This window comes from Rhinolophus ferrumequinum, chromosome 9, assembly GCF_004115265.2.
Source record: "Rhinolophus ferrumequinum isolate MPI-CBG mRhiFer1 chromosome 9, mRhiFer1_v1.p, whole genome shotgun sequence".
NCBI classification, from domain to species: Eukaryota; Metazoa; Chordata; class Mammalia; order Chiroptera; family Rhinolophidae; genus Rhinolophus; species Rhinolophus ferrumequinum.
In genome coordinates, this window is record NC_046292.1 from 38044539 (window position 1) to 38053109 (window position 8571).

Below are 8571 nucleotides of genomic sequence, written 5' to 3' on the forward strand. Positions count from 1 at the left end.
CACAGCCCAACCATTGCTAACTCCCAGCTTTGATCCCTGTCATTCCCAGCATTTGCTTGACATGCCAGCTGTGCAGAGAGATCTTCGCCACTACTCGTGTAGGCCATGCTTTTTTACGCCTCTGTCCTTTTCATTCACTCGACAAACATCTAATGAGGACTGACCTAGTGTACTACCTGTGCTGAGAGCTGACCACGTAGTTCCAGGCCTCTGGAGCTCAGAGTCTAGGGGGAAGACAGGCCTGAAGCAGATGAGCACAGCCACTGGTTGGCAGTGTCCTGAGAGATTCACACAGGCTGCAGAGGGGAGGAAAGAAACAGGTGGTAAAGGCACATCTCGGAGGATGGGATCACCATGATTTCACACATGCTCGTCTTTCTGCTGCCTTGTGTCTCTTACCCAATGCACTTATCCCACAGCTCTATAGCATCTCAGCCCGGCTAAATATCATCTCTCTACTCAGTAGAGTCTGCTGTAACCTCCACTGTTCTCTCCACAGGCCATTCACTGCTCCCTCTCCAACACTCCCTAATATTTCATATTTACCTTTTCCCTCATTTATCACGTCGAGTAATAGCACCAAGTACCGCTGGTTGTGTGTTTACTCTGTGCTGAACATGCGCTCGCCCCACAACCAGCCTGTGAGGCAGGTACTATCGTATCGCCATTGGCTCAGAGGGGTTAACTTCTTCGCTCAGCGTCTCGTGGCTCGTGAACTTACTCACCTACCACCCCAATGCTGAGCACCCTGCCTGGCCCGAAGTAGATAGCTGGTAAATGTTTGTCTAGTGGAACTTCGTTTTTCAAAGTACACAGCTTTGCAAACTGAATGAAATGGAATAAAATAAACTAGGAGTGTTTGTCAGAAAAGCCTTCAAAAGCAGGGGGAGTTTGTTTCCCTTTTGCCATCACAAACGTTTCTTACTGTCTGGGGAGAGGGCCAGGAGAGGGAAGACAAGTTGTCCCCTCATCAGTACAGGTCACTTCCACCAGCCGACACAATGTGGAACTCAGCAGCTGTGCCATTGGTCCTGGGAGAAGCTCTTCCCGGTGCTATGTCCCTCTCCCTTCTGTGTGCCAGCTGGGGTCTCTCCTGGCTGGAGCTGGCCCTGCCCAATGCCAAACATTTGCAGATAGGATTTGCAAACAACTGGCTCAAAGTGCTGAGCTTTTGTGGTCTCATCCAAGTGCCCGGCTGTCGGGGGCAGGCTTGTTTTCTTCGGCTACCAGCTCCGGGGTGGTGGAAAGTACACTAGACTTGGGCTCAGAGATCTGGGTTTGGGTCTCAGCCCTGTCACTTTATGGCTAAGTGACAGGGGACCTCGGTTTCCTTCTCTGTAAAATGGAAATGATGAGTGTTCTTACCTCACAGGGTTGTTATGAGAAGTAAGAGGATACATATGGGACATGCTTTTAACTGCTTTTGTTGTAACACGTGAGAGATTGTCAGTAATTCAATGAAGGAAGAGTTCCTCAAGCCGCAGTCTCAAGCCATGCACCCAATATGGAGATTATGCCCAAAATAGCAAACGCCATGTTGTCTAGACAACCCAGTCGGATTATGTGAGTTCGTTGTTGAGATTCACACAACATGAAAACTACTTGTTGAGCTGATCGGACCATACTGAGTTATTTAGAGAGGCACCTTGGAACTAAACTAGCCCAGGATCTGGAGGCAGAAATTATAGAAATGAATTTGAGATCTCCAATTTGTGTGTGTGTGACCTAAGCATTGCTTTTTTATCTCTAAAATTGGGCCTATAGTCTCTACTTTGCATGTGTCCTGTAAGCCAACAATCCTGCTCTTGGATTATATCCCAGAGAAGTTGTCTTACAGTTATATAAGGGGACTTGTAGAAGTCCCCTTATATAATATTCATCACGGTGGTGTCTGTGGTAGTAGACAGCAGAGGTCCTGAAGGTTTTCACCACGGAAAAATGGGTAAGTACACAGTGGTGGGTACAGTTACAGAGTTCTGACAGCCGTGGGCTAGATACACATGTGGCAACACGAATGAGTCTTCAAAACGGTGTTGGGTAAAAACATAAGAGGCAGAACCCATGCATCACAAATCCATGGACATAAATTAAAAAACAAACGTACACATACAACAAGAGAACATGAGAACATATATTACAAAGATGCATGCTTATTACAGACCTATTCAAATGCATTAGAATGGATGCCTAGGAGAGGAGATAAAGAGGAGTGGAGATTAGTGATGAAGGGGGAAAATGAAATGAGAAAGAGCTTTGCATGGACCAATGACAATAAGGGGTTATTAACCAAGAGGTATAGCCAACTCAATTTCCCGCATCAGCAGTTAAAAAAAATCCCTACCTCAAGGTGTTGTCAGAATTATATGTAATATTCATAAGAGTCCCTTGTACCATGCTTGGCACATGGTAGATGCTCCAGAAATGGCAGCTCTTTTTGTCATTCACTCATTGAACACATAATGTACCAAGTCTACTTTGTGCTGGACATTGCAGGAGCTACGGAAGACACAAAGACTGGGCGTCTCTCAGGGCCTTGAGCATGGCAGAGGGAATGTATTAGCAGCAGGAGGAGGGAACCCTCTTCCAGGAAGGCAGAGATCATGTTGTCATACCCTCTCACTTTCCAAACTGAGTCTGAAAGATGTGACTTGGCCAGGGTCACACAGCAAATTAGTGACTGGGTTAAAGGCAACTGTTCAGGTCTCTAGGACCCTTTCCAGAGCATTATCCAAGCCAATAACTCTGAATCCTAGAACACAGAAAGCCTTATATCTCCTGTCCCACCTTTACCCCAACAATCCTCCCTAAGGCCCCTCCCTTCTTTATATACCCAGCTGCCTGCAAGCGTGCATGCGTGCGTGTGCGTGTGTGTGTGTGTGTGTGTGTGTGTGTGTGTAATGGAGAAGTGAACCAATAGATTGTTTTGAAAATGTAGTTTGGTAGCTAAAAACTTTCAGAACAGGAGGTTGATAGGGAACAAGTAAAAAGGTTCTGAACCCCGGCAGAAATGACGCTCTAAGGAGTCACCCTCCTGCTCTTCTTCTTCTGGGGCTGCCTAGCTACTTTAGTGATCCCAGAAGCAACCCCACCTCCAGCTCTCAAAATTGCTCCCTTCCAAATTTTACCACTGAAATGCCACTCCAAAGAGAGGGAGAAGTGTACCTATAATCCCCTTCTAGCCTTTACCATCCTTTTACTCGTTCCTACAATATCTTGTTCCCCAAACATAACAAGAGGTCCTCCAGAGGAAGAGGAGTCTCTAACGAAGCGAGCTGTCTGCGATTTGATGGGGGGGTAGGGAGAACTCTGGGCATGGCTCGCAGGGTGTTGTGCCTCAGGCAGCAGGTCCTTGTGAAGGCTCCAAGGGTGTGAGAAGACAGTCAGACAAGCCCAGAGAAGGAGGAGTGGACATGGCAAAGGGGAGGGACAGGTCTCTGAAGACTCTGCCAGCCTTGATTCACAGGGCTAGCATAGCCCTTCCTTCGATTTCAGGAAAATTCAAAAGTTTTCCCACAGATTTCAAAACGAGATTGACAAAGAACTGAATAACATAGAGATTTTTCAGGACAAGCACTGTCAGTTATGTGTCAGATATGAAGAGAGATGAAGGGGAAGGAATTATCTTGGTGTTTGGAACTCTTCCTCTCCTGGGGGTTCGTCACAGCCCTGCGCTGGGCTAATGGTGATGCTCAGGAGAAGGATGGCTGCCATTTAATGAGCACTTACTCTGTCCCAGGCACTGTGCTAAGTCCCTACTGGATTGTTTCCATTTAGCTCCCACACAACAACCCTATGAGCTGGGTGCTATTATGTGCCTGTTTTAGATGAAGAAATAAGATTCAGAGAGTTAATGACTTGCCCAAGATCACACTACTGGAAAGTGGTGGGAGCAGGAATTGAATCCAGATTGTCATACTCAATAGTCCATTGGCCTAACTGCTAAACAAAACAGCAGCTAAGCCATAGTCTTTGTCTTTAGGGATCCCCCAGCATGTGGGTGATTATGCAAAATAAACAAATCCTTTCCACTCAGGACAGGAATCCAAGTGCCATCATTCAGTGCTCATTTCTCCTTGGGAATATTTCTTAGGGAAACGTATTCCAGGACAACATCAATCTACAGCTTCTGTAGCATACTTTTCTTTCTATATTCTCAGTATTAGCTCTAATATTTTATGGCATGCTCTCTGCTAGTTAAACAACAGCATGTCATGGAGTTTTATCACATCTAACCTCCCATTGTAATTCATTTTCAGTCGTGGTTTCAGCACTCTCAGTAGCACCACCGCTAATGGAATATTTGGATAACATTATTGTAAGATATTTAAAAGAGATTTTAAAACACAAAAACTAAATAAAAGCCGCCACAATTATAGAAGATATTCTGCTGCGTGTACACCACAGCCTGATTCAGGCAATACTAACAAACCCAGCAAGGATTTGTTTACCGGCTAATGTGGCGCCACCGTGTGGCGAGAATGTAATAAACACCGTTCACAATTTACTTGGATAGTCAGCTATGAAATTGTGTGAACGGATGGATTTTTTAATTCAGGAGAGTTGCATTATTTTGAAGTTGTACACGTAAAGTTAGCCTTTCTTAGTATCTCATATCACACTTTCAAATTATCAGGGAGTCTCTAAAGTACAGTGTGGGTGATCTATAGATGACGGGTCAGGACTGCTCCTCTCAGCATAATCAAAGAAGCCACGTGAGGTAAATGGAAATTCTGGTAACCTGATATTAGATACATCTCAGAGGGGCATCGGTTGCACACCATTTGGCAAGTCCTCAAACACATTGTAACAGAGTGACTGTAAGTGGCACTCTGAAATTGAGCCAAAGAATCTTGGGACCTCTGGGCCTAAACAAATGTGAATGACAATATGGCGACCTTTCAGGAAAGTACATGCAAATCATGTGAATTTAGTCACAGTCACAAGCTTGCTCTGGCTTGGCAGGGTGTCTTTACATATATCTGATTTGAAAGCCCATCCTCAGTCGATTGCATTGGTCAAACTCAGAGTTCTGGGAACACCTGCTGTGACCCATGCCTGTCTCAAAGGATTGTTGTGAGGATTAAATGAGATAACATAGGTACAGCACACAGCAGAGGGTGGCAGTCAATTTTTGGTTGCTTTCCTTTCACTATTTGAAATGTGCTTTGTAAATTACAAAGTGACAAATGTCACTGGCAAATGTTCATTGTTAGTATGAGGTAGCTGGTACTGGTCCCATGGAAGAGACCAGTGTTTCTCAAAATCTACTGTACCTATGAATCATCTGGGGATGTTGTTAAAATGCAGATTGTTTCAGTTGCCCTAGGGTGGTGCCTGAGATTCTGCATTTCTAATAAGCTCTCGGGTGATTCCAGTCTACCCACTGCACTTTGAACAGCAAAGGGATAACACAGGGATCATAACCAGCGATCTTAATGCATTAGAATTACATAGTGAGATTTGTAAAGTGTGGACTCCCAGCCTCTCTCTACATTAGATCTATTGAATCAGAATTTCCATGGGTGGGGCTCAGGCATTTACAGTTTTAATAAGCAACCCAGATGATTCTGGTGCTCACCCAGGGCAAGTATTCTTCTTAAATCTGCTCTCCAGCTAATTCTGATTCATTCAATCAGCTGATATTTGTTGAGCTTCTACTCTGAGCCAGGCATTGAATTTGGTGAGAAGGACAAACAAAAGAACCAGCAATAACAAAGCATATGCTAAATGCTGGGCATGGAATGTTCTATGTGGGAGACACAGGGTGTGAGGATTCAGCCAGATTGTTTGGTCAAGGGCATGGAAGACATCTCCGTGGGATGTAAAGTTAGGACCAAGTTTAAAGGATGAATGGGACTAAGTTAGAGCAACAAATATAAGTATAAAATAACATAACATGTTAGGAATGACTTGGGTCCACCCATGGGAGGGGTAAATAACTACCCGTAGGTTAGAGAAGACATTAGGGAAAATATCATGAAGAGGTGCGAGGCTAAGGAGTTTGATCTTCATTCTGCAGTCTAGGTTTTAAGAAGACTCCAAATACCTAGCAAATAGCAAACACACAGTAAATGTTAGCCCTCGGCATTTTATTATTATTGTTGTTTTTGCCAGGTTTGTGGTTTAGGAAGATTATACTGAGCATGATGGAGAAGACTGGAGGGGACCTAGACTAGAAACAGGGCAAGTGGTCACAGACTATTATAGTAATCCAGTTAAGGAATAGAAAAGATATGAAGGAAGTAGATTTTACAGGACTCGGAAGACCTGGTTCCTGCAATAACTTAAAAATTCATACCTGCATGAAGCAGTTTGCAAATTCCTTTCACATAAACTTGAGGAGGAGTCAATGTAAGGATTAGTCCAATTTTACTAACAAAGGAAACTGAGGCTCAGAAATAAAGTGACTTGTTTAAGGTCACATGACAAGCACAGAGGAGAAGATGGTCTATCTGACTTCATGCCAGGTACTCTTGCTGCTGCTGCCCACAAGGTGCAGAAGATAGGAACCCTATATGAACACTGGGAAGGTTGGGGGCATCCCTCTTAGTTTGTGTATGGAGTGGATTGGCATGGCCTCAATGGGACCCAGAATTCAGTCCTTGAAAACTGGGGAGCTAGAGTCCCCAACATGAGGATTCTCAGACAGTCTGAGAGGTACCCAGATGTGGTGCCCAGCTTTTCCCGACACGGTCTTGGAGCTGATGGGATAATGGAAGCAAAGCAGCAATAGCAGAAGTACAGATATGGAGCAGATGGTGAGATGAGCGATGAGGTTATCTTGACCCATCCTTGTCTTCTCTCTTTCAAAGACACGCCTATTCCTCCATCACATTCCCTCTCATTTCCTCCAGGACTTTCCATATCAATTAATTTCCAGCTCTCTTTAATCTCTGCATTCCCACCAGCTCCTTCTTCACAGCCTTCAAATTTGCTCCAATCTTGCCCATCTTTAAAGGGTCACCCCATCTCAGTCCGCTGCATCTCAAGCTACTGCCCTGTAGAGTTACCTGATAACTCCACCCATGCTTCACAGAGGAATGAGGTTTCAGTGTGGCTTCTACCTGCATTTGGGTAAGTTCTCTCTGATTATCTTAAGTTCAAAGTTGGCCTTCTGACTACTATGGCTCCTCTTTAGAACTGAGAGTAGCTTACAAATTGATCTCTATAGCCACACATTTGTCCATCTGATGTTTCATGGACTATACCTATGGAAAGTTTGTGAGGCAATGCTTCATACTCCAAGGAACAGTGCATCAATTAGGAATTGGTTTGACTGCTATTAACAGAATAACCCAATTCCAGTGGCTTAAACATATGATATATGATATGATATGATATGTGCTATGATATGATATTAGACAGCTAGATACCCTGACAGCTGTCTGTATTCATCCTTCCTACTTCTCCAGGGGTCTGTCCGTTTAGCCTTTTTCAGATAATCTGTTAACTGTGAATAACAAGAATGTTTATATTGATCAGCCACTTCTTTTATTTCAAACCTAAATTGTTCTAAAGGCCATAATTTTATTGGGCTATCTGCAGATGCTCATCATCTTTGGTGAGGAATTTTGCATTGCCTTTGGGTCACCATTCAGAAGCACTAATCTCACACCATGGAGCCGGAAGTTGTGTGTGATTTTAAAAATACTACCAAATTCTTGAAATCAGCTCCTTTTATCATCATTTGTTCTTTCCTCGTACAATCACAAAAAAATAAATCTGAGGTTTCTGTGCGGTTGAATTCCATGAGGTTTTTACTAACCCAGAGTGTGCACGCACACATACTCACACACACTCTCATTGGGGTCATCCCAAGGAAAAAGAAGGAAAGCACCTATTGGTGATAGGCCCTGTGTTAGACATCTGGGTATGTAAAGGAAAACAAGGTTCCTTGCATTAGAGGGCCTCAAAGTTTATTGTGAGAGATGAACTGATAATTAAATAAATCATAATATAATTATGTTTTACATATATAACATTAAAGGAATATGAAAAGTGCTGTGGAATCAGAGGGAGGAATTTGTTCTTGTGGGAAGGAGGAAGGGTGAAGGTTAATGAAGACTTCATAGAGGTTACAAGTTTTGAAATGGGGTTTGAAGGATGTCAGAATGTACTAGGCAGAGATGCATAGAAAGAACATTCCAGACAGAGGGACAGATTTAAAAAAAAAAAAAGGCATGGACTAAGGACAAATTCTGGGAACGCTGAGTAGTGCAAGTGTTACTATAGCATAGGGTACTTAGGGTGACATGATGGGAAGTGGAGAAACAGGTGGGGGCCTTGGACAGAATTAAAAGGCCTTGGACACCGACCTTCCCGTTAGGTTTGTTCCTATCAGCCATGTACTAACAGAAAGCTTTTGAGGCCCTTTTAGCTGTTATATTGGATGGGCACTATTGCTTAGACCTCTGTCTCTAGAATTGCTCTTCCACTTTCTCTCAGGTCCTTTGATCCCCTTAGCTCTACATAGCTCCTGATGGTTGCTTCAGTTTACAAGCTTTGAAAACTGTCTGGATTTGGTGGAATGATATTTTTCAGAAAGGATTTGATATTCTTCCTCTGGCCCTA